This window comes from Temnothorax nylanderi, unplaced genomic scaffold (genome assembly GCF_030848795.1).
Source record: "Temnothorax nylanderi isolate EJ_2023f unplaced genomic scaffold, tnyl_v1.0 TNYL_tig0444_pilon, whole genome shotgun sequence".
Classification (NCBI taxonomy): domain Eukaryota; kingdom Metazoa; phylum Arthropoda; class Insecta; order Hymenoptera; family Formicidae; genus Temnothorax; species Temnothorax nylanderi.
In genome coordinates this window covers 79,815-105,807 of record NW_027249506.1, presented here as the reverse complement: position 1 = coordinate 105,807, position 25,993 = coordinate 79,815, and the positions used below count along the sequence as shown (strand labels likewise).

The window sequence follows — 25,993 nt, the reverse complement described above, 5'->3', positions numbered from 1 at the left end:
CGCTAACGTCAATCCTCTTGTGCGTTGACTTCTGACACCGGCTTATTACTTACGACAGAGTCGTAAACGGTAAGAACCCCATGGTTCGTCACTCACACACGCACGCACGCACGCACACACACAATCACGTGCACGCACGCACGCACACGCACACATAAATGGAACTAAAATTCTCTCACGTCCTTCTTCGTGGTCCTGGGTTCGGCTAAGAGGGGAATAACGTACATTTTTCAAAATCACCTATAGGGTGTCCAAGAATTCGCGGACACGAAGTGCAGAACGTGACTGTCTGTGCCAAAAGAAACAACTTTTTCCTTTGGCAAAATTTTGCGTCTGAACACTACTTTTTAAATAAGAGCAATTTGAAGCTTACGAATGAACGCTTTAAGTTACGCATGACTCAGGGGCGGCACGCGCACGGCGTGTGTGGCGCATGAGCGTGTATGCTGTTTTTTACTATTTCGCTTAAAATTTAATCAGAACTGCATGATATCTAAATATCGTTATTTTGAATACAACTTACGTAATAAAAAAACATTTTTTAATTAACATCGAAGCTACAACTGAAAGTAAAATAAGTAAATTAGACAATAGGTAGGGGAGACCGGGGCGAAGTCGTCACTACTTTTTCGGTGCCGATTTTTAACAACAAAACAAATAATTTTAGTAAAATGTGTTATACCGTAAAGAGTGAACCCTTGGCTACAAAATTTATAAGGACATTTTTGGTCTACGTCGCTTTGTTCAACTGGTATAGAGTGAAAACGACAAAGGTGCAAAAATTGAAATGTCAAAATTGCTGGGGCGGAGTTGTCATTCCATTCTCGGACTGAATTTTAAATAAAAATTCATAATTCCGATTATGACAAATGATAGGATACATTTTATTAATTATTTTTTAATAGAAAAATGGAAACATTAATTAAAAACACCATGGCGGAAAATAATTACAAGAAAAGCGCACACACTTATGTGCCTTACGCTCGCACGAAATGCACGCTTTCTCGTCAGCTCTATTCTGTCATCTCTGAGCACACGCAGCACATATTATCCAAGTCCTCGCTGGAATCCGACCACTGCTGCTTCTTTGACTTTGATTTTCGCCCGAAGCCTCCATGATATGGCTTGGTGATGACTTCACCCCGGACACAGATTTTAAGTTTCATCGCTCATAAAATATTAGAAATTAACGAAAATAAAAAAATTTTACTGGATTTGTGTTCAGCATGCATTACTCTTCAGAATCACTTATCTCGAGATTCGGAGAGAAAATAATATTTAGAATATTTAAAATTTTCGACGCGCAAAAAATTTTACTTTTGACCTCCGAAAACACGTTTGCCTTAAGGAGGCTCTTACCCGGCTGCTCTAATCAATGTAGCAACCGAAAAATTATTATTAATAATTGGTTATAAAATTATCGGAAAATTAAATAAAAAAATAAATAATGATTTTTACACAGTGTAAAAGTAAGTTATATGTTCTATTAGTGTAAATATTAAAATTTATACAATAAGTCAGTTGACTACGTCAGTGCTAAAGAGCAGAATAATAACATGCGCGTGTTACAATGTCGTCTGCAGCAGTCTGTAGCTAAGTGAGGTGTAGCCGTGTAGCGTTGTAGCGATTGATGCGATGAAGAGATGGAGCCAAAAGAAAGATATAACGTGAGAATGCTGAGAGGGAAAATGAAAGGAAAATTCTCGAAAATAAAGGTTGTCAATGCGTGAGAGAATAATTATGCCGCTACCATACAGCGCAGAGAAAAGACATGTGCAAGTGAGGTTAGAAAGAATAATTAACATTGTTTACTTTTTGATTTTCAAGGTTTGATTGGCAAATAATTGAAACTTATTGTTTATATAGATGTTTAAAAAACGCATTTTACTTATTTACGTGTAATACAACATTTGAAACTTCGCGCGATTTTGACACTCGGAAGATAATTTGCCTAACCTGTCGTACGTCATATTAAAACTACAATATCTTTTATAACTCATCGTCAACACCAAGTTTTCTTCTTATCATTAGAAAGATTATTATTTTAACTACAATTCCTTAGTTTTTTGTTTACCTGGCTCGCAAACTTGCCAAGAAAATACATCACTTCCGGTAAAAATTTTAGTGTTTACCATATGCCCTGTGTTAAAAATGCGAATTTCAATACTGATATTTTTAAAATTTTTATCGTCAACCTATGCTAAAGTTTTGGGCATCGGTTCGTTGTGGTTCACTTTACAACATAATTTAATTTCATAAAGATCTGTCGTTTTATGATCGAGGTAAGAGCCTCCTTAATGAAAATCACAACATGGCATATATCTTACTAAACTCCGTTAGTCACATGGGCACCATAAGTAGTGTTTACAATATTAATGGCGAGTTCACACAACATATAGATTTCGAGATAATTGTAGTGACGACTCCGCCCCGGTCTACTAATCCCTACATGAATAATTTTGATCCAAGATTATTATTCCAACGTTCTAAAAATGTTTGTAGCCCTAAAAAGGCCGATTAAATATTTTAGAGCATGCTTGAATTGCAGACCTTCTATTTGTGTGAACATATTTGCTCTGCGGATAAGATTTTCTTGAGTACATTGGATCATTTCTGGTGTAATGATTGGATCAAAATTATTTATGTATTATCTAATCTACTTATTTTAAAACAATCAAATTATTGGCTCAGAAGATTAAAATTCAAATGTTAAATAAGGAGCTATGAGAGCCAACGCAAGATTTTCGTGCTTTCTATTTTCTCTATTTCTTTGACTTCAATTTTACAAAATTACATTACAAACGTTTCGATTCTACCATTGGATCATTTTCAGTGTTAGTCTAATTTAAGATGTTTTTCGCATTTCAACTTGTATCGTCTGTATTCTTCAAAGTTATTGTCACCATTCTACGTTAATTAGACAAATTAGTATGTTTAAATTTTACAATTTAACTTGCAAAACTTACATTTAAAAGGTTTTGTGCATTTCAACTCATATCGCATCGTGGTCCGAACTTCATAGATTGGATAATATGGTATTGGTAGCAAGAAGCACAATGACGAGTGGCTGAGAAGAAAGATTATAATAACGAATCTGAGCCTAGATGGAGGGGGGACCCTCAGAGTCTCGGAAAAGGGGATGTTAAGAAATAATTTGGGTAGGAGACAATAAATTAAAAATAGGAAAGTATGCTTCAGACAAAAACTCTGTGTCGCTTTGTTTATTTAATCCGTGTTTTTGTTTTTTTATGTGGACCATCTCCGAGGTTAATCTTTTGTTGTAGTTAGATTCTTTGTCTAGAATTTTAACGTTATCTCAATTAAATGTATGATTTTTCGTAAGGCGGTGGTTGGATATAACTGATGGAGAGTTGCCCTTCTTTTTGATATCAGAAATATGCTCTTGTACTTTAGTTGTAAATTCCACATTTTTTACGTTTAATAACACCATTTACAAACAGATTTTTGGCACACTCATGCTATCTCCTTTATCTCCTATTGTAGCCGATTTGGTCTTGCAAGATTTAAAAACCAAAGCATTAGAAAGCCTGCAAACGATATTGGCATTCTATTTAAGATGTGGACGACATATTCCTAGCGACTCCTGGTGAAATGCTCAATAACATCCTAAATATTTTCAATTCGTTTCACGAACGCTTACAATTCACATGTGAGGTTGGTGAGAACAATCGTCTCAGTTTTTTAGATGTATCTGCCATAATTTCTATATAATCACAAAATTATTTTTGATCTGTATAAAAAACCAACTTTTTCAGGCAGATATCTGAACTTTCATTCTCATCATCCAATGACTCACAAAAAAGGCATTGTGTACAATTTGGTGGACAAGATCTCTCTCCTCTCCAATCAAAAATTCCGTGAAAAGAATCTGATTGAAACCATTAATAATCTATCTGAGAATGGCTATCCTTTCATTTTTCAACAATAAGAACCAGAGTAAAATTTTTGGCGTATAAGGAAAATAAAAATGACACAGATGAAAATAGCAACACACAACACACGACACACACAACAAAGAAAAGAAATTTATGGTTCTTTATGTTGAAACCATCTCCGAGAAGTTCTTGCCTATAACTAAAAGATGTAATTTAACAGTAGCATTCTCCATAGGGGAGACTGGGGCAAACTTGACACTAGGCTTTTTGCCAATTTAAATCTATCGTAGAAACTTGCCTTTCCTACTGTAAATGCGTCTTTATGTGCCAGTATTATCAACGGAATTTGGTAACATTCTGAGTTATAGTGTAATTTTTAACGCGACATAAGCGTTTTTGATAGTGAAAAGTAATTTTTCTGATCTCTCGAAAATGTCTACTCTTTCATCGAGCTTTACTCTTGCGAATCTACCGGTAAGTAATTTTGATGGGAAATTCGATGCTTTATACGAATCCGATAATAGTTTTTGCATATTTTCAAAATTTTTATATTTTTGGAGTTACAAAAGTAAAAAACGACGTTCGGGGCAAAGTCGACACGCTGTTTTATTGGCTCCAAATAATAAACGATGCTTGTGATGCAGCTATATGGCCTATGACAAATGTGTGCGCACGTGTAATCGCGAATTTACTTGCATAAATTGTTTTTCAGACATGAGTTTAGATGAAAATAATTGAATGTTCAACAATTTTTGTTCTCATTATTTCTAATGATTGTTTTACTTAATTCCAAATTTTTGTACTTTCTAAATACACGATAAACAAATGTATATTTAGTTTCAGACAATAAAAAATAAGTTCCAGATCAAATTGTGTCGATCAGGCAAAGTGTCGAGTTTACCCTGGCATTTTTCAATTTGAAAATTTGTCTTTGCGTCACTTTTCCTTTCCTGGGGGCAAAACTAAGCGACGTACAGCAAAATTTCCTTAAGCAATTTTGTACCTGAAGAAACGCTCTTTAAATGTGTACCATTAAATTTGCTTGAAAATTTTAATTAATTGTTGAAAATTGCCTTTGAAAAAATTCTGTCGAGTTTGCCCCGGTCTCCCCTACTCATTACCCTAAAAAGTTTCATAAGAATGGGAAAAGATCCACAAAATCGATTGTCCCATAACGGTGTTGTATATACCCAAGATTTCGTGTCATGATTGTGAAGCCACGTATGTATAGGGCAGACAAAACGCCAACTTAAAACTAAAGTACAAGAGCATATTTCTGATATTAAAAAGAAGGGCAGCTCTCCATCAGTTATATCCAACCACCGCCTTACGAAAAATCATACATTTAATTGGGATAACGTTAAAATTCTAGACAAAGAATCTAACTACAACAAAAGATTAACCTTGGAGATAATCCACATAAAAAAACAAAAATACAGATAAAATAAACAGAGCGACATAGAGTTTTTGTCTGAAACATACTTTCCTATTCTTAATTTATTGTCTCCTACCTAAATTATTTCTTAACATCCCCTTCTCCAAGACTCTCTGGTCCCCCCTCCATCTAGTCTCAGATTCGTTATTATAATCTTTCCTCTCAGACACTCGTCATTGTGCCTCTTGCTACCAATACCGTATTATCCAATCCATGAAGTTCGGACCACGATGCGATACGAGTTGAAATGCACAAAACCTTTTATATGTAAGTTTTGCAAGTTAAATTGTAAGATTTAAACATACTAATTTGTCTAATTAACGTAGAATGGTGACAATAACTTTGAATAATACAGACGATACAAGTTGAAATGCGAAAAATATCTTACAATTAAATTAATGACAAGAACAGGGAAATAAATGTAAATGACGTAGAATACTGAGTAACAATGAAGATGATTCAATGGTAGGATCGAAACGTTTGTAATGTAATTTTGTAAAATTGAAGGCGAAGAAATAGAGAAAATAGACAGTACGAAAATCTTGCGTTGGCTCTCATAGCTCCTGCTTATTTTACTTTTAGTTGTTGCTTCAGTGATATTAATTAGAAAATGTTCTTTTATTACTTTCGTAACTTTCCCCGGCCCTGGTGGATAAATTATTTTTTTTTCCTGTTTCTAGAAGACCCCAGAAATAGTTTCCAATGATTAGTTCAGGTTTCGCGAGTAGGCCAAAAATGGCTTATTTTTAACATCCTCCTTTGACAGTTGGTGACAGTTATATACGGTTATATACACTATATACAGTTATATGTATATACAAGTGTATTGTATAAATAAATGTGAACAAATGTTTTGCGATTCATGAATTGAGTGGTATACGTATACATGTTGTGACATGCTTATAGTAGAGGTTAGTAATACAGTAAATTAGGTTACCCGTCAATTAATAGCGACATTACATTAATATTATACGTTTTTACTAAATAATACTCATGTATATTGTGTAATACAACATATACATGTTGTATATAACAATTAGGTATATTGTTGAAATTATAATATTGATGTAACGTCTGTGTTTATTATGTTTACTAGATTAATATTATTATATATCAATTACTTTTTAGTAATACATTTTACGTAGTAAAAAAGATTCTGAGAAGAAAAATTGTCGCTCATGTTCAGTTTGTTTCCAATATACTTAAACTATCACGATATCAGTAAATAAGGAAATGATAATTGAAATGATAATTTATGGATATATATTTTGCTTCTTACTTCAATTAGGTCATATTATGTTATTTACAACTTCAATATAGTATCTGGTTGATATATTATATTCAGTAGAACAAATTAATAATAGTCCTTGCTTGCAATTCAAGATGTAATTGATAATGCGAATACATGTTCAGTAGACCAAATAATAGTCCTTGCTTACAATTCAAAATGTAATTGGTAATGCGAATATATGGCTCAAATTTATTCGAAAAATGTTTTGGGATAAAAATTTAAAGGATTACAGTTAAAGCAGATAACAGTTTGCGCTTTTGGTTAAAGCAGAGAATACTCTGCGTTTATGCTTTTTATTACTCTCTGCTTTAGTAAGATTATAACTTTAAGACATATAATTGAAGGATGTTGTAAATAACATATGATCAATTAGTAAGAAGTCAAATATATGTACCTATATCAATAAATTATTATTTCTTTACTTACCAACATCGTGATATTTTAAGTATTACTTATTTTTCAAAAAAATGTATGAAATCTTTAAATTGCGCCAATTACATGTATTACCTCGAAAAATAACTTTAAAAAATTAAATTCAAGTGATACATATCTTTGTATTTCCCCGTAGACAGATAGCCTCAGTCTTTCCTATATTGTTTTTAAAAATAATTGTTGTGCAACTACTTTTTCCTCTTCTAAAAAGAGCATGTCATCGATACTCGAATCTATCGAAGTATTGTTGTCGCTTTTCCGCGATGCCGATTGGTTCTCTCTCTGCGCTTACTTCATGAGCGGCTGTCATGGCATATTTTGATAGTTGTATAGCTATAATAGTGTATAATAATAACAGTGAAATATTATAGTTAAATAGCGCGCGCGTAGCGCGCGCCTGTGATGTCTAGTAAAAAATGAAACCCAAGTGGTACATATTGTATTCCCATTCAAGGGTCTTTCTATTCCAACTCAAGTGATAATAGCTGTAATTAATAAAATTATAATATTACAAAGAATTATTTTAATCACAAAGAATTAAACAGTACAAAATGAGAATATTTAATTAAAATAAAATAAATACATTTTTCTTGTAATATATGTATATGCATATGCATAGTAATGTTATTTACAAACACTAAGAGGATTTTAAACGAATGACCAGACTTCGATGGAATAGCGCTCTTATCTAAACAGAATTATACATATTGATTATTATTAACATTTTAATTTCCGTTACCTACGTTACCGTTGTGGCCAAAGTGCTCAGAATGTATATATGTAGGTATTGAAAAAAATGCCAAGTAGTTTTTTGCTAAATAAAGATAAAAGGTATTCATGTTTTTACTATTCCAATATCCAGCAAAGATTTTTGTAATGTTGCTCATATTAACTATATTACATTGACCATATTTTCTGGCAGAAAGTAAAGGACAAAACAGAGGGTATTTCCCTTTACACAGCCAGCTCCGATGACCTTGACCTTGACATATGTTGTCAAGGACATAACCCTGAGTAACTTTTCCTTATAACTTAATCGTCGCTCATTGCTTATTTAAAAGTTATAAACAAAAAAAGTGTGAGAAATTTACAAGTTTGTATCAGTGCTAAAGGAAGTAATTTGCTGATATATGTGTATAGACAATACACATGTGAGTGGGGGAGGGGCGGTAGCCTTGTACGGTTCGGGTTTTCAACTTTCCACACGAACCGAGGTCCACCCCCACCCATCCCTCCCCCGCTTACATGTGTACTGTTTACACACACATCAGCACACATATGAGCAAATTACTTCCCTTACAATTAGTATTGACACAAATTCGTATATTTTTTTAACTTTTTGTTCGTAACTTTTAAATAAGCAATGAGCGACGATTAAGTTATAAAGAAAAGTTACTCAGAGTCATGTCCTTGACAACATATGTCAAGGTCAAGGTCATCAGGGCCGGTTGTGTAAAGGGAAATATTTACCTCCTTTTTTTTCTTTTAAAAAGGGCATGTCATCGATACTCGAATCTATCGAAATATTGTTGTCGCTTTTCCGCGATGTCGATTGGTTCTCTTGTTGCGCTTACTTCATTAGCGGCTGTCATGGCAGCCGCTCATTTTGACAGTTGTGTGGTTAATAGTGTAAAGGCCCCCGCACAATCAAAAATATATAAGGAACAAGGAACAGATATTAACGATTAGGAATAAGAAATCAGGAATAAAGCTGGTGTAGCATTAATACACGTCTTCTGATAGGTAAAAATCTATTGCCTATGTTATTTCCTGTTTCTGTTGCTTGTGTTTTTCGTGTGTCCAGCTTTATTCCTGATTCTTTAGTCCTAATCGCTAATATCTGTTCCTCGTTCCTTATATTTTTTATTGTGCGGAGGCCTTAATGGTAACAGTGAAATATTAAAGATAATAAATAGCGCGCGCGTAGCGCATCTGTGATGTCTAGTTTTCTAAAAAGTAATAAGATCGCAAAGTTGCGCCAATTAAAACTAAAATTATATCTACTTATTGTATAATTTTTTTCATTACTATTTATTGCTCTGGTATTTTTTTGCTCTGATTAAAATATTATAATAGGAGTCTTTATTTATCGACGCAATTGGCAATTATCGTAACAATGTATCACGACGTTTCGACCCGGGGGATTGGGTCCTTCTCAAGTGTCTAACAACAAGAACGGTAACGCAGGAAAAAGATAATTAGTTAAAAGATCTAACAGTAAAAAACGCGGAAAATACAATAAGATTATAGAAATAATGTCCTACCTAAATAAGCATGGAGCTACATACACGTACGAACATCTCAGAATATGAGAATTTTGACCGAAAAAGTCATAAGTCAAAGCTAAATAAAAAATCATTTCGTTAAGAGGCGTCATTAGGTGAAAATGAGGTATACACAGATAGATAATTACATATTCGATTCCGCGGAGCACCTTGATGCGAGTTACATAGTGTTCAAAGACGGAGACCGGTCGGAAGCACGCACACGACTGACAAAATTAAGCAATGTTGTGAGGTTAAAAGAATAAACATCGCGGGTTCATATACTGGAGATGACTTTGTCGTAAATAGGATTTAGATTTTCGGTATCCTTTTGTAGGTTGACGGTGTTCGCTTGATTTTTGATGAAAAACATTTCTAGGCGAGCTAGGTAACATACTCGACGTATTTAACGGCTACCACCCACGCCTTAAATTTACGCATGAATTGGAGAATAATGCTTCTCTGCCATTCTTGGATACAATTGTTATCAGGGAAGGAAACAATTTATTAACTAACTGGTACCGAAAACCCACTTTCTCTGGTAGGTACATCAATTTTTTCTCGAGTCACCCTCTTAAGTACAAGATCAACACGATAAATAGTCTCACAGACCGTGCGATCTTACTCTCGGACGAACGTTTCCACCGAGAGAATATTGAAATTGTAAAAACAATTCTTTTTAACAATTCCTTCCCTGATAACTTGATTAACCGACGCATTAATACAAGATTAAAACAGCTCCGTTACCCTCGCGATAATAATGCACACACCGACGCGTTTGATGCTCGCAGATACCTGGCCATACCGTTTGTCAAGGGTCTCAGCGAGGATATACGTTTTACACTGAATAAAGTGGGTCTCGACACGGTATACACCATCCCGAAAAAGCTCGACTTAATAATTAAGAAAGGAAAAGACAAACTTAATAAGGACCGTGAAACCGATCTTGTATACAGAATAAACTGCGGTAATTGCGACGCATCTTATATCGGGCAGACAAAGAGATACTTGAAAACGCGGATTAATGAGCACCGGAATGATATTAAGAAAGACGAAGGATCCCGCTCGGTAGTAAGCAAGCACCGCGCGTTTCACCAACACGATTTCAAATGGTTAGAAGTAGACATACTACATAAAGAGAATAATGTCAGGAAGCGTGAAATAGCAGAAATGTTTTTCATCAAAAATCAAGCGAACACCGTCAACCTACAAAAGGATACCGAAAATCTAAATCCTATTTACGACAAAGTCATCTCCAGTATATGAACCCGCGATGTTTATTCTTTTAACCTCACAACATTGCTTAATTTTGTCAGTCGTGTGCGTGCTTCCGACCGGTCTCCGTCTTTGAACACTATGTAACTCGCATCAAGGTGCTCCGCGGAATCGAATATGTAATTATCTATCTGTGTATACCTCATTTTCACCTAATGACGCCTCTTAACGAAATGATTTTTTATTTAGCTTTGACTTATGACTTTTTCGGTCAAAATTCTCATATTCTGAGATGTTCGTGCGTGTATGTAGCTCCATGCTTATTTAGGTAGGACATTATTTCTATAATCTTATTGTATTTTCCGCGTTTTTTACTGTTAGATTTTTTAACTAATTATCTTTTTCCTGCATTACCGTTCTTGTTGTTAGACACTTGAGAAGGACCCAATCCCCCGGGTCGAAACGTCGTGATACATTGTTACGATAATTGCCAATTGCGTCGATAAATAAAGACTCCTATTTTAAATTAACATTAGCGGATTAACTCATTCTGATTTAAAATATTATATCCAATTAAGAATAATATAGATAAGACTTTATTAAGTCACCTAAGTCCAATTTTCATGAAATTATACAGGTAAGGTAGTACTTACTAAATGTAGTTGAAGCCACTCCGCTAATGCGGAGTTGCGGAAATGTCTAGTTTCCGAGAAAATCAAATTTTAATTGTTCGGCTTAATTAGCGTTTTTCAAGATTTTGATATAAAAAATAAATATTAATAAAAATTCTAAAATATTTTGCTGAAATATTTAATTTATTAGGAAACTATATCTACAGTGTTGACAAAATATTATAGAAAAAAAAACAACAAATCAAAGAAGCTCATTTCCTTACATTTTTCGCACTATAAGCACCGGGAGTTGTGGAATGGCCTTCGCTTCGCAGGGAAAGTTGGAAACTTATGTGGAATCGTACAATGCTAGACTTCGCTTCACACCAAGTAGTATGCGGAAAACTCCATTTTTGCGTGGAAATTGTAAACCCATGCAAAAATAACGTTCTATTTATGAAACTTTTTGTTAATAACTTTTTAATACAACTTTTAATACAACGAGAGATGATATCGAAAAATGTAACGCGAAAATAAGCTTGTTTGATTTTCTTGATAATTATATTTTGACAACCTACAGTTTCCTAATACACTAATGAAACATTGCTACAAAATATATTTAAATTCTAATTATTTTTTATCGAAATCTTGAAAAACATTAATTAACAGAATAATAACTTCTCTTTTCGCCAGTGATAGAATAACAATTAAAGCAACTTAATCGACTGTGACTGGCAATATATAACGTCTTTCCGATATGAACATAGAAAAAACTGTGAGCCAACTCGCTTTGTCGGATTCACACAGCACTTTTTCGGATCACATCGAGACATTATTAATTTCGACCATCGCTTTTGGTCAGTTGATGTAATTTCTAAGTTGAATATTTTATTGCGAAAAAAATATTACCCCAGCCAGGGTTTGAACCTGGAACCTCCCGTATACCGTGCGGGCGTCGTGCCAATTCGACCACTGGGGCTGTGGTAATATTCTTATCGCAATAACAACTATAAGATGGAGCACCGATTCTTTTAGTCTACGGTGTATAATAAACAGAATAATAACTTCTCTTTTCGCCAGTGATAGATTTTCTATGTTCATATCGGAAAGACGTTATATATTGCCAGTCACAGTCGATTAAGTTGCTTTAATTGTTATTCTATCACTGGCGAAAAGAGAAGTTATTATTCTGTTTATTATACACCGTAGACTAAAAGAATCGGTGCTCCATCTTATAGTTGTTATTGCGATAAGAATATTACCACAGCCCCAGTGGTCGAATTGGCACGACGCCCGCACGGTATACGGGAGGTTCCAGGTTCAAACCCTGGCTGGGGTAATATTTTTTTCGCAATAAAATATTCAACTTAGAAATTACATCAACTGACCAAAAGCGATGGTCGAAATTAATAATGTCTCGATGTGATCCGAAAAAGTGCTGTGTGAATCCGACAAAGCGAGTTGGCTCACAGTTTTTTCTATGTTCATATCGGAAAGACGTTATATATTGCCAGTCACAGTCGATTAAGTTGCTTTAATTGTTATTCTATCACTGGCGAAAAGAGAAGTTATTATTCTGTTTATTATACACCGTAGACTAAAAGAATCGGTGCTCCTTCTTATAGTTGTTATTGCGATAAGAATATTACCACAGCCCCAGTGGTCGAATTGGCACGACGCCCGCACGGTATACGGGAGGTTCCAGGTTCAAACCCTGGCTGGGGTAATATTTTTTTCGCAATAAAATATTCAACTTAGAAATTACATCAACTGACCAAAAGCGATGGTCGAAATTAATAATGTCTCGATGTGATCCAAAAAAGTGCTGTGTGAATCCGACAAAGCGAGTTGGCTCACAGTTTTTTCTATGTTTATATCGGAAAGACGTTATATATTGCCAGTCACAGTCGATTAAGTTGCTTTAACATTAATTAAGCCAAATATTAAAAATTTGAATGTTTCAAAAACTATAGGCACTTCGCACTACTCTTATGAAAAAGTAGTACTGGTTTTAATACTGGAAAAAGTATTGGTGAAAGTACTGGAGACATAAGTACTCAAAGTACTACTAAATTCGACCATACTGACTTCGTCAGTACTCCTTCCCAGTACTCTTCCAATACTCATTCAGTACTCCCTTCAGTACTTCCTCTAGTGTACTCCCTCCAGTACTCCCTCCAGTACTTTCTCCAGTATTCCCCCCAGTACTCCCTCCAGTACTCCCCCCAGTACTCCCTCCAGTACTCCCTCCAGTACTCCCTCCAGTACTCCCACCAGTACTCCCTCCAGTACTCCCTCCAGTACTCTTTTAGTACTTATCGAATAATCGTGGGATACTAACGTGTGGTACAGGCGCAGTAAGGGAGAGTGGACACCCTTGAACCACGTTTTTTCAAATCACATTAAAAATAATTTTTAATAACTTCATTATAATATAAATGAGACTATTCGATGTTTAATATAATAAACTTTGTTTATAAATGATTTAAGAAGTAAATTTTCAGAAATATTTTGCAAAAATAATGATATTTTGAAATGTTGCGTTTGTCACAGTGGACCCCACGCGTGGGATCGATTGAGCCATAGCTAGGGTACACTGTGACGTGTAATGTGAAAGGTAAGGTACCCTGTGACACGTAGAAGAGATCTGTTTAAATCCTGTTTATTACAAATTTTTGGTCAATTGAAAAACCAAGACTGTGTTAGAGAACCAATTTATCAATAATCGTGTCATATTTGTTTCATCAGATGACCTAAGAAATTGAAAATTGAAAACAAAGTCCTATAACCTCACTTTTTGTCGTAACCTAGCAGAGATCAACGAATATTGCCTCACAGCGACTCGATTACATGTGATCTGTAACTAAAGGGTGAAAAAAAGAGAAAATAAAAGTGTGGATATGATTATCGATGGAAATTATTTCATTTTATAGGAAAATTTAGGCACTAACATTTACTATTCCGCGATCGAAACACACTACGGAAACTCGCGCTGTCACGTAGGTAGGTTAGATAGTTCTGTAAGCGTGGCACAGAGGACCCCATCAACCTGCGTCACATTGGACCCCACTAAACATCGATATTATTTATCGTAAATATTTCAGATACAGAACAATTAAACGTTTTTGTGCGCACGTTGGTATTGAACCTAGATCCCAACAAACGTCTTATGAATTTTTTTTTAACTGTAGAATCCCTAGAAATTCATACATATCAAAAAGTTATGACAAGTAAAAATTTACTTTGCAAGGCTCCAATTACATATCTGCCTTTAACTAAAGTATATATGCTTATTTCGGCATAATTTTTTGATGGAAGTTATATGTTTTGAAAACGAAAGTTTTCATACCCACCGTCACTATTTTGCAGAACGTTAATACAGAAAACTCGCACTGTCACATTGGACTCCGTGGCTCAAGGAAGCCCACTCTCCCCTACTTACGCAGTACTATCCAAGTAGAACAAAAAGTCAAGATGATATCAAAATAACGTCATATTGATAGTTTAGTGTGTTAATTTAGTATTTTATTAATTTAGTATTTCCAAGATACGTTACGAAAAAGTAGTACTAGCAATCAGTACTCAGTACTGAGTGATCAGTACTCGTAGTATTGACAGTATTAGTATGTTAATACTCATGAATATTGCAGAATGGTCAGTACTGTGCCTATTAGTTTCTTACAGTACTGGCAGTGCTATCATGATAGTACTCCGAATATTAATCTGATAAAGTACTGACCACTTCAATACTTTGAAGTACTAATGAGTATTATTGCTTGTAGTACTGCCAGTACTGTAAGCACTGACAGACACAGTACTGACCATTCTGCAGTATTCATGAGTATTAACATACTAATACTCTCAATACTACGAGTACTGATCACTCACAATACTGAGTACTGATTGCTAGTACTACTTTTTCGTAAGGGTAGTGGCTGTGATTACATCTAATAAGTATTACGTACCTGTAAAATTTCATCAAAATCGGACTTGGATGATTTACTAAAGTTAATCCATAACATGTTCCTGATATATGATTATGAAGTTAAATATCAAGACAAATATATGTCCACAAAAAATTCTTGAAGATATGAAGAGGTGTATCTAAATGGTGCAACAGGTTTAACCAAAGAAAATAAATAATAATATAAAAAAAGATATTAAAATAAAAAGGTATTCAATGAAAAAAACTTAGCTACTGCCAACTGCTCAAGACATTTGCTCGATTTGATCTAAATTTTAATTAATAACTTAATTGAAGACTTTACATTCAGTAATTTTATTACCATTTTGCTACTTTCCCAGTGAAAATACATTTATTTTCAATTTACTATATGTATGATATTGCAACAAGAAGGTTCAATCAGCGAGAATTTGTAATCCTTAAACAATTATTATATATACAATTTGTCTGCAAAGTTCCCAGAATAATTTAATACAAAGTTAATTTTAAAAAATATAGAAAAATTTATTTTTCATTTTTCAACACAATTCTCTCCCTATTCTATACACGTCTTATTGTTAGATCTAGAAGCCTCTGAAATACTCTGAAAAAAATTCTTTTTGTTTTTATGTGCCTCGTCAGAGGTTTTCTTTATAGAACTAAAGTGCTTTCCCTTCATGGACACTTTTACCTTGGAAAAAAGATCAGGAATATGGAAGGTAAATGATATAGTCACTTGACGTTTAGCTAAAAACTTATTTTCAACTATCGACACGTGAGCGGAAGCATTGTCATGATCTATTCTTTAAAATATGATAAAGGTAACAATACGCTTAACAAAAAACTTTCTCATTAACCATAAAACAGGACTGAACAAAAAAATTTCTTATAACACTGTTCAACAAAAAAATGTTCAAGAACAACAAATTATTGTTTCTCGTAGGTTTTTGTATGCAAAATACGATTTTGTTTATTAAATTACCTTTTTCAAAAAAGGTAAAAAAAGGCACCAAGTACACGCAATGTATTTTGTAAATTCAAAAATTCAACCTAAGTAGTTGCTTTATTTCTCCTTAACAAAATTATATATCATCACAAAGTTACGTTACCTAGCTTAACCTAAGTGATATGTATAAATCCAAAAATCCAACCTAAGTGGTAATAGCTTTAATTTCTCCCTTAACAAAATTATTATATCACAAAATTATGTTACCTAACTCAACTCAAGTGACATGTATTTAAAAAAAAAATGTGAATCGAAATCTTTAAATTGCGCCAATTGCAAAGAGAATATATATATTGCTTTGAAAAATAATTGTTGTGCAACTACTTTTAAAAAATAAAACGCAAGTGGTACATATCTTTGTGTTCCCATTCAAGGGTCTTCCTATTCCAACCCAAGTGGTAGTAGCTTTAATTCTCCTTAACAAAATTATAATATTACAAAGAATCATTTTAATCACAAAGAATTAAAGAGGTAAGAGTACAAAATAAAAACATTTTATTTCGCTCATAAAGCTTTTTCTACGAGGAAGCCTGTTTTTTTATGCATAATTATTTGTAGATATTTAGACGGCAGTGTGGTCTAGTAGTAGAGCGCCAGACTCGTAATCTGAGAAACCAGGTTCGAGTCCACTTGAGCACGTAAACATGGAATTTATTTCCGAAAGCTGCGCCCTCCGTGCGAGAAAAGGACTCTGGTGTGGAGAAAACTGGGCTCCGTCTTTCGGAAAGAGACGTTAAGCCGTTAGTCCAACGGGTTAAGTGAGAGGAGAAGGGTAGTGATGGATGAGAATTGTAACCCTAAGGGGATCGATTAAAAACTTCCATTTACTCCTATTGGCTATATATATATATATATCAGAGGACGGCTGTGCATGTGGCGAGATGGGCAGTAAACACAAGAATCTATGGAACACTCTATTTATTCTATATCAGTATATTACTCTGTAACTCAAACACGTCTGAACACGACGACACTCCAGGCTCTAGTGCACACGACCGTGACGACCGCACGCAGACAACGACCGTAACGCACGAGTGGCGCTTAGAACGCGCGCCACACAGGAGCTGCCCTCTCTAGAGGCGGGAGCGCATCGCTCGTTCAAAGCCCGGCTCTCAATACTCCCTCCCTTTGTGCGAGCGATCCGTGGTCCTTCTCTACATTTAGTCCTTATCTGAAACACAACAAGAATCAGTTATCGAGTAAGATTAATCTCTAATTTTGTTTAGACTCTATATTCATTATCTTATCTCTTAGATATGCAAATGCTTCCAAAGGTAAAGGTTTTGTCATAATGTCCGCCAAATTTTCTTTGGTCTCAATCCATTCGACTTTCACCTTCCCTTGATCAACACACTGTTTAATAAAATCTCCATGAGTGTCAGCCATATGTTTTCTGTTTCCAGTTTTTTCTCTTTCTCTTAAGTTTTTCTTTATTTCCTCTAAGTTGTCATAAAACATTTTAAGTTTGTGACTTCCATCCTTCTTAGTGCAGTTTCCTGCTGCTCTGTTGTCACACCAGATTGTTACAGGCAAGAATGTTTTTCCAACAACATATCTGAGCGACTTGTCCAACGAGATTACTTCTTGACAGGCCTCACTCATTGCTAGATACTCTGCTTGACAAGTAGAGAGTGTAACATATGTCTGTTTATGACTTCTCCATGCTATCACATCTTCAAATAGTTTGATTATATATCCTCCAGTGGATGTAGAATCAATGCAATCTCTGAAACTAGCGTCTGTTAGTGACTCTAACACGTCTGTTTTACCTCTAAATATTAATCCTCGATTCGCAGTTCCTCTAAGATATCTGAAGACTCTTTTTACATCTTGTCAGTCTTCTTCTGTAGGCTCTAATTGTTTCCTTGCTAAATAATTCACTGCAAAAGCTATATCAGGTCGTGTAGCATTCGCTAGATACATTAAGCTTCCTATTGCTTCTCTATAAGGTACTCTTATAATTTCTTTTCCAGTGTTCTTTTCTTCTAATTCACTCCTTTTGTTTTTGTTGCTCATCCTTCTGGTAACCATAGGAGTGCTCTGAGGCTTGCATTCATTCATATGGAACTTTTCCAGTACGCTCTCAGTATATTGCATCTGATGAATGCTCATATATCTTTCTTCTTTGTTTCGTTCTATTGTTATTCCCAGAAAATTCTTGGGTTCTCCAAGATTCTTCGTCTCAAAGATTTTACTCAACTTCTCTATGATTTCCTCTAATTTCTTCAGATCATTGCTTGCAACTAACATGTCATCTACACAAAGTAATATGATCACTATTTTGCCTTCTTTCCTCCACGTGAACAGGCATGGCTCATGTAGATCATTCTCTAATTCAAGTTTCTTAGCCTCTTCCGAAAACCTCTTATTCCATCTTTTCGGACTTATTTTCAATCCGTACAAAGCTCTATTTAGTTTACACACCTTTGTCTTCTTGGTGTTTTCATTCACTTCTACTCCGTCTGGAATTTCCATATATATTTCTTCTTCTATGGTTCCATTCAGGAATGCAGTTTTCACATCTAGTTGGCGGGTATATAAATTATACTTGTTTATTATTGCCAATATGGATCTAACCAAAGACAATCTCGAAACCGGTGCATATGTCTCTTTCAGATCATACACATTTTTGTCTTTACATCCTCTTATCACCAGTCTCGCTCTATATCTGGTTGATCCATCTGCTTCTAATTTCCTCTTAAATACCCATCTTGAATCTATAATGTTAGCTCGTTTACCATCCATCATCTCTGTCGGTCTATCAACAAGCATCCATACTTGATTGGTCTGCATAGACTCAAGTTCTTCTATTACAGCATTTTTCCAATTCTCTCTTTCGCTGCTTGTCATCGCCTCTTCATATGTCGAGGGCTCTCTATGTAATGATGCCAGAAGACATCGACTCAATTCATCTTCATTCTCTATATTCTGTTGAATATTTTTCACAGTAGTATAATTAGCAAAGCTAATATCTTCTATTACTCTCCGCACGTTAGTGTCTCCATTATCTTCTAGTTTTCTTTTGGTTTTACTTCTAGTCATTGGAGTTTCACTTTCCTTTTGTTCGACCTTCTGTTTCGGTTTGTCTAGTTGTGTTGTTTGTTTTCTCGGTCTACCTCTTTTCCTTTTCTCAGGAATCTCTAGTTTTTGTTCTCCATTTTCCTCATCTTCTACGAATTCTTTCAACCAGTTTCTATTTGAGTTTTTTTCTTCTTCTGTTTGACTGTTTTGATATACATTTTTATATGTTACCTTTTCATTAAATCGAATGTGTCGGGACTCTATAAATTTTCTTGTACTTGGATGCCAGAGTATATATCCAGTGTCGGTATATCCCACCAACACACCTCTAATAGCTCTCTTATCAAATTTCGACTTAGGCTTTGGTACTCTTGCATATCCAATGCATCCGAATCTCTTTATTTGCTCAAAATGACAACTCGTTTCTGGTGAAAACTTCTTCAACGGGATCTCGTACTCTATAGTCTTATGTGGAGATCTGTTGTACGCGTGCACAGCAGCGTCAACTGCCAACTCCCACATACTCTTTGGTAATCCCGAGTCGAACATATATGTTCTTACTTTCTCTTGCAACGTTTTGTTGAACCTTTCTGCAACTCCATTGTGTTCCGGAGTGTACGGTGGTGCAAATATGGCTTCTATCTTTTCTCTTTTTAGCACCTCTCTAAATGTACCTCCCGTGAATTCCTTGCCTTGGTCTGACTTCACGTAACACAGCTTTTCTTCTTTTCCTAGTAGATTTCTGGCGGATATTAGATATTTCTCTAGAGCCTCTCCCGATTCATCTTTCGTCTTCAGAGAGTAGGCTTTCGCTAATCTAGAATAGTCGTCTATAAAAGTAATTATAAACCTCTTTTGTCCTGGATAGGATGTAGGTTTTATTGGCCCCATGATGTCCGTATGTATTACCTGTAGTGGTCTCTGTGCTCTATTTCTGTTTTCTTTAAACGGCAGTTTTGCCATCTTTGCCATTATACAGACTTCACACTCTAATATGGAGTTATTAAACTTAACTGTCTCTAATCTCTTTTCTACTTTTTGTAGCTGTCTTAGATAGTTTAACGACGCATGACCTAATCTAACATGCCATAACATCGCCTCATTTATTTTCTCTAATTTCTTTACTTTTTCAATTACTGAGCTTTCACACATTTCTTCTATATTCTCTATTGTCTGTATATTCTCTAACTTAATGACTTGCTCGAGTTCAGCATTGTTGTGTTCTATATTTTCGTTCACATTTGTGAGTTCTCCTTTATTCTCCCTCCCAATCGCAGGAAGCTCACTATGTGGAACAATTTCTGCTCTACATCTGTACACAGCACATTCTACATTGTCATTGTCCTCTATATTATTATTTTTTACCTCAAATTGTATAATCCAATTTGGTTTCTCATAGACTCCTTCAAAAACTATTTTATTTGTCAGTTTATTGTAAACTTTAAACACTTTATCATCTAAATAAATATTGAACCCTGCATCAGCCAACTTTCTTAGAGATAATAAATTTTCGGATACTTCCTTTGTAGCAATTACATTTGTTAATTTAATGACTCTCTTTTCTTTTTCATTCGTTATTAACAAAATATCTCCTTTACCATCTATCGAAATGTCTGCAAGCTCATTTTTATTCGCGCATTTAATAACTTTATCTTTACATTTTTCAAAATTGGACAGAATAATATTCTTATTCACAATATGATCTGTAGCACCCGAATCTACAATAAAATTGACTAACTCTTTTGAACTATCTCTATCTTCTATTAATTTAACCATGCATAATTTACCTTCTTTTGGTTTTCCTTCAATTGCTGTTTTCGTTGGTATAGGTTTCTTGGCTGGTTGTATTTTGGTTATTTTTCCTCTGTTATCTACTCTTTTTGTGCCTTTTTGCACAAATCTACCCTTTTTCTTTATATTTTTATTAACGGTTTTATTTAAATACCTTTTTCCTCTAAATCTGTTCGCCTGGGCTCCAGCATTAGGACAGCTGTCCCCTTTATGTCCTCGTATCTCCTGGCAATAGTAGCAGAACCAGGACCCTGATTCTACTAACGGACAGTCTTTTGCCACATGGCCCAACCGGTTGCATCTATAGCACTTGACTTCTTCTGCAGCAGCCCTCTGTACCCTGATTTCGGGTTTCTCTAACTTTTCTCTACTCTCGCTCTTAATCTCTGCTTCTAACTGCATCATAAAAGACTTTATTTCATCTATGTTCATTTCTTTAAGATTAGTTTGTCTTCTAATTAAATCTACATTCCTCAGCTCTGGTACATTAATTGACACAGCCTGATAAAATGCAGATCTAATCTCTTGTTCTGCGAGAGGTACTGCATCTTCACATGATTCATATTCTCTAATTATTGAATCGAAGCGTTCGCAAAAATCACTTACTTTTTCGTCTTTTCTCATTTTAACTTGATAAAGTCTAGCTCGTACTGATACATGAGTAACGTTTACTTCACTCTTTTTATATCCTCTTAATTTCTTCAAAATTTCTTTCGGGTCTTTTTCATGTAAAATTCTTTTATGATAATTTTCATCTAAATGATTGATTATAATATCTCTAACTAGACTTTTTCTCTTAGCAACTTTTAATTCGGAAAGATTTTCTGGACTTTCAATGTTTGAATCTATTACATCTAACAAATCGTTATTCATTAACTCGGATTTCAAATAATCTATCCAAAGATCAAAATTGGATTTTTGCGTCAGCTTATATTATCTTCTAATATGCAACCTTTGACTGTTTAGTTCCACCTCTAAAGCGCTTTTAATTGTCTCTAAACTTCTATTTTTCTCGGCTGAACAGACTGCTGTTTCATCTAACTTTTTCTTTTTGGACTCTATTTCTAATTCTTTAACTGTTTGTATGCTGTTCTCTACTGTGCTTTGCGTATTTTTGTTATTTACCTCTAACCGTCTAAGCTTCATTTTCTCTTTTTCAAGATTTACACGGGCGACTTCCACCATGTTATCCATCATCGAGGTTGCTTTAGTCATAACTTTATCCATTTTTAACACAGTATCCATTCTTGTGACCATTTGTTCCTGTTTTTCGTACAGCATTTTTGTTCCTATTGGCAGTACAGGACGATTCTCCATCCATGCTCTGGTCACATCCACGTTTTCTACAATCTTTGGTTTACTGCTTTTTGGGATTGCACCCCTTCCTTCAGTCTCCTCCTTTTTCTCTTTTTCTTCTATACAAAATTATAAATTACTCTATCTCTGAATTCACATGTATATTGTCCTACTGGATTGTTTTATCTAAAATACTCTCTTACCTCTATCTCTTCTCTTTAATTTTACGCTGTTACTTTCTCTCTCTACCACCGTGACCACGCTGCTATCGCTGTCGTAGTCGACCAGATGCGCTATCTTGGCTTTCTTCCTCCACCGGAAGATTCTCTGTCTCTTTTTCCATCTAAATCAGGATTTAAATGTCGATTGAACATTAGCATTCCTCTTTTGACAAGATAAACCAACATTCATATTGACATATAATAATTTAATTTCTATCACTAAACTTCTTTCAGCGATAAAAATTCAATGCTTATGAGGCTATATAGAACGCACTGCAATTCACAATAACCCCAAAGCGAGAAAAAAACCACCCGCCTCTGCAGGGCTATCCGCACGCGCACACCACTGTCCGTTGCGATCCCCAGCACTGCTGAAAAGATCTATGGGAGCTCGGGTTGATCACGCACGCGTACGGGGCCCATACAAATTTACGCGGCTTCCTTGAACAGTAATCAAGCTACACCGCACAGCAAGTCATGCTCGATCACCGACCCGATACACATCGATTTCAAAAAAAATAAACTCATACAGAGTCATATAGAGTTTTATATATACGCATATCATGTTTACACATATATCGTAATCTAGCCATCTAGCATACGCATACATTAACATGTATCGTAATCTAGCCATCTAACATCGATGCCATATTGTTAGTCGAAATCGATTATGTGTTAGTGCGCGCCCAGCAACAAGTTCCGCGCGCCAAAAATAATGACTCTCGCCGTCCACGATCGGACTTCCGCGCGCCAAAAACAATGACTCTCGCCGTTCACGATCGGACTTCCACGCGCACGTCGCTTTTCCCGCCAGCTTGTTACCAAGCGGCATATTTCTATCTCTTTCTATCACTCACATCTATCTCTTTCTATCACACATCTATTCTCTATTTCTCTTAGAATTTAGTTAATATCTTTCTCGCATCTACTCTTTATACATCTATTACCTCTATTTCTATCTCTCAAGAAGAAGGCAAAAACATCTATCTCCTTCTACCAGCATTTATCGAACGAACGTTCTTATTAGCTGAGAATTCTCTCGTTTCGCTCGTCAGCAACGAGGAATATTATTTACTTACCCTCTAATCTTCTAGATGCTTCTATTCCTTTCGATACCCTTCGCCGGCGTCTCACACACTTCGTATACACGTACGTTCGTTTTACGTTCCTCACGCAGGGGAATCGTGCCCTGGGCCCATAACCTATTGGCTATATATATATATCAGAGGACGGCTGTGCATGTGGCGAGATGGGCAGTAAACACAAGAATCTATGGAACACTCTATTTATTCTATATCAGTATATTACACTCTGTAACTCAAACACGTCTGAACACGACGACACTCCAGGCTCTAGTGCACACGACCGTGACGACCGCACGCAGACAACGACCGTAACGCACGAGTGGCGCTTAGAACGCGCGCCACACAGGAGCTGCCCTCTCTAGAAGCGGGAGCGCATCGCTCGTTCAAAGCCCGGCTCTCAATAACTCCATTATTAGTAGATATTTATTAATTTGGCTTCCTCATAGAGGAAGCTTTATGAGCGAAATAAAATGTTGATTAAGCAATGTGCAAATTTATAATTTGCATACTTAAAAATTGTGAGGAAGTAATGTTCAAATTTATAATTTGCATACTTAAAAATTATGAGGAAGCAATGTGCAAGTTTCTACTTGCCCACTTAAAAACTATGAGGAAGCAATGTGCAGGTTTCTACTTGCACACTTAAAAACTATGAGGAACCAATGAGCAGGTTTCTCATTGCTTCCTCATAATTTTTAAGTATGCAAATTATAAATTTGAACATTACTTCCTCACAATTTTTAAGTATGCAAATTATAAATTTGCACATTGCTTAATCAACATTTTATTTCGCTCATAAAGCTTCCTCTATGAGGAAGCCAAATTAATAAATATCTACTAATAATTATGCATAAAAAAACAGGCTTCCTCATAAGAGAAAGCTTTATGAGCAAAATAAAATGTTGATTAAGCAATGTGCATTGCATACTTAAAAATTGTGGGGAAATAATGTTCAGATTTATAATTTGCACACTTAAAAATTATGAGGAAGCAATGTGCAAGTGTCTACTTGCCCACTTAAAAACTATGAGGAAACAGTGTGCAGGTTTTTTTCAATTGACTTTTTTTAGCAAAATCACCAGAACTATCACTAAAAAGTATCAGGAACTATAGAACTCGACTGCATGCGACAAGAACTCCCTTTTATTTTTTATTTGCTGGAAAATGATATGCCAACTTCACAGACACATCTGTAAAATATTTTTTAGTTATGTTATTCAAACTTAAGGACTTCTCATGTCGCTGAATACTAATCTAATGTTAAAGTTAATAAATTAAAAATGATCAAATTTCTATTTTTTATATCCGGCATATATTGGCTCCGTTATTTTAAATTTATCAACTTTGACATTAGATTAATATTTAACGAGCTGAAAAATTCCTAAGAGAGTTTGAATAATTAAAAAAATTGAATAATTAAAACATAATTAAAAAATATTTCATAAATCCTTACTAGTCCATGTAAGTCGCAACTTTGACGCAATAGACTCCATATTAATCATCAATATCTTTTTAATTATAACCGATACAACAAATTCCTTTTAAAGGCCAGAAGTTCTAACAACATACTTAATTTTGATTAAAAAAAAAAAATTTGTCCAACACATTACATTTCATAGTTATAATATGCCAAAAAATACACTAAAAGAGCCTCTTTTTGCAACTTTAATTGTAAATTTCTCAAAATTGTGACGCGAACAATTTGGCAAACGAGATCGTATTCAATGTCCAAAAAACTATAAGAAACAATTATTCTCGTTTTTGTAGGGTAGACCGGGGCACGTTGTCACACGGGGCACGTTGTCATATCGGCTTTATTTAAAAAACTAATAACCAGAGGGCAGCACCCGTCATTCCCAAAACGTGTTAGTGTATGCCCATCTTTGGTGTGTTTACAGTGTTGAGATTGCTCCAGCCGTGTTGACGTAAAATCAACTTGAAAGTTTTTTGCGACCGTAAGTAAAATTTTATTGTCTAATATTCAACGTACTGGACATGAAGCTCATGTTTTTTCAGAATAGACCTTTATATTATCTTAAAGTATGTACTTTTACCTACCGCGTGCAATACCTAACTTTATGAATATCTCAAACGTGTCGGCCATGAGGCTGTTTGGAGTAAAAAAATGCCCTCGGGGCACGTTGTCACGAATTTTAATGTCATAGGTGCAATTGGGATATGGTGCGCTCCTACAAACGGAAAACTGCGAGAGCCGCAGTAGTCGATCTAGAAGTAATTCGTCTTGCTGTTAACGATCAATAAGTTGCGCATTCGAGTGGAATTCTTGTATTTAGATTAAGGGTACATTCTCATCAGTAAGGCCGAAAAATAGGCTATTTTCATGATTTTTTTTTTTGAGGAAAGTAATAAATCTAGACATTCGCGATTTTTCAGGTATATTTGTAGTACTTTTAAGTATATTTAAAAAAATTTTCAATTAATTTTATGATAACCCCGAGGTAGGGTACGTTGCGCCGTAGACCGCT

The 25,993-nt window shown here is 35.1% G+C and overlaps 2 protein-coding genes, 1 long non-coding RNA gene and 1 pseudogene across 6 annotated transcripts in view; 2 read left to right on the top strand and 2 right to left on the bottom strand.

Annotated features, from left to right (window-relative positions):
* Positions 1-25,993, top strand: part of LOC139782838 (uncharacterized) — a 128,503-nt gene that overhangs the window by 41,531 nt on the left and 60,979 nt on the right. The window contains exon 3 of one of the 4 annotated variants that reach the window (XM_071721926.1): positions 25,406-25,462. The exons of the other annotated variants lie outside the window; for them this stretch is intronic. The gene's annotated coding sequence lies outside the window, so the exon portion shown is untranslated. The remainder of the gene's footprint in view (positions 1-25,405; positions 25,463-25,993) is intronic. 4 annotated transcript variants of the gene reach the window in all.
* The window catches only part of LOC139782836 (protein I'm not dead yet-like), a 91,869-nt gene that overhangs the window by 38,254 nt on the left and 27,622 nt on the right, over positions 1-25,993 (bottom strand). The window lies entirely within an intron of this gene.
* On the top strand, positions 252-25,462 carry LOC139782840 (uncharacterized). The gene is made up of 2 exons (XR_011721005.1): positions 252-1,784; positions 25,275-25,462. It is a non-coding gene; the product is annotated as an uncharacterized lncRNA (long non-coding RNA).
* Positions 16,997-22,544, bottom strand: LOC139782837 (uncharacterized; annotated as a pseudogene).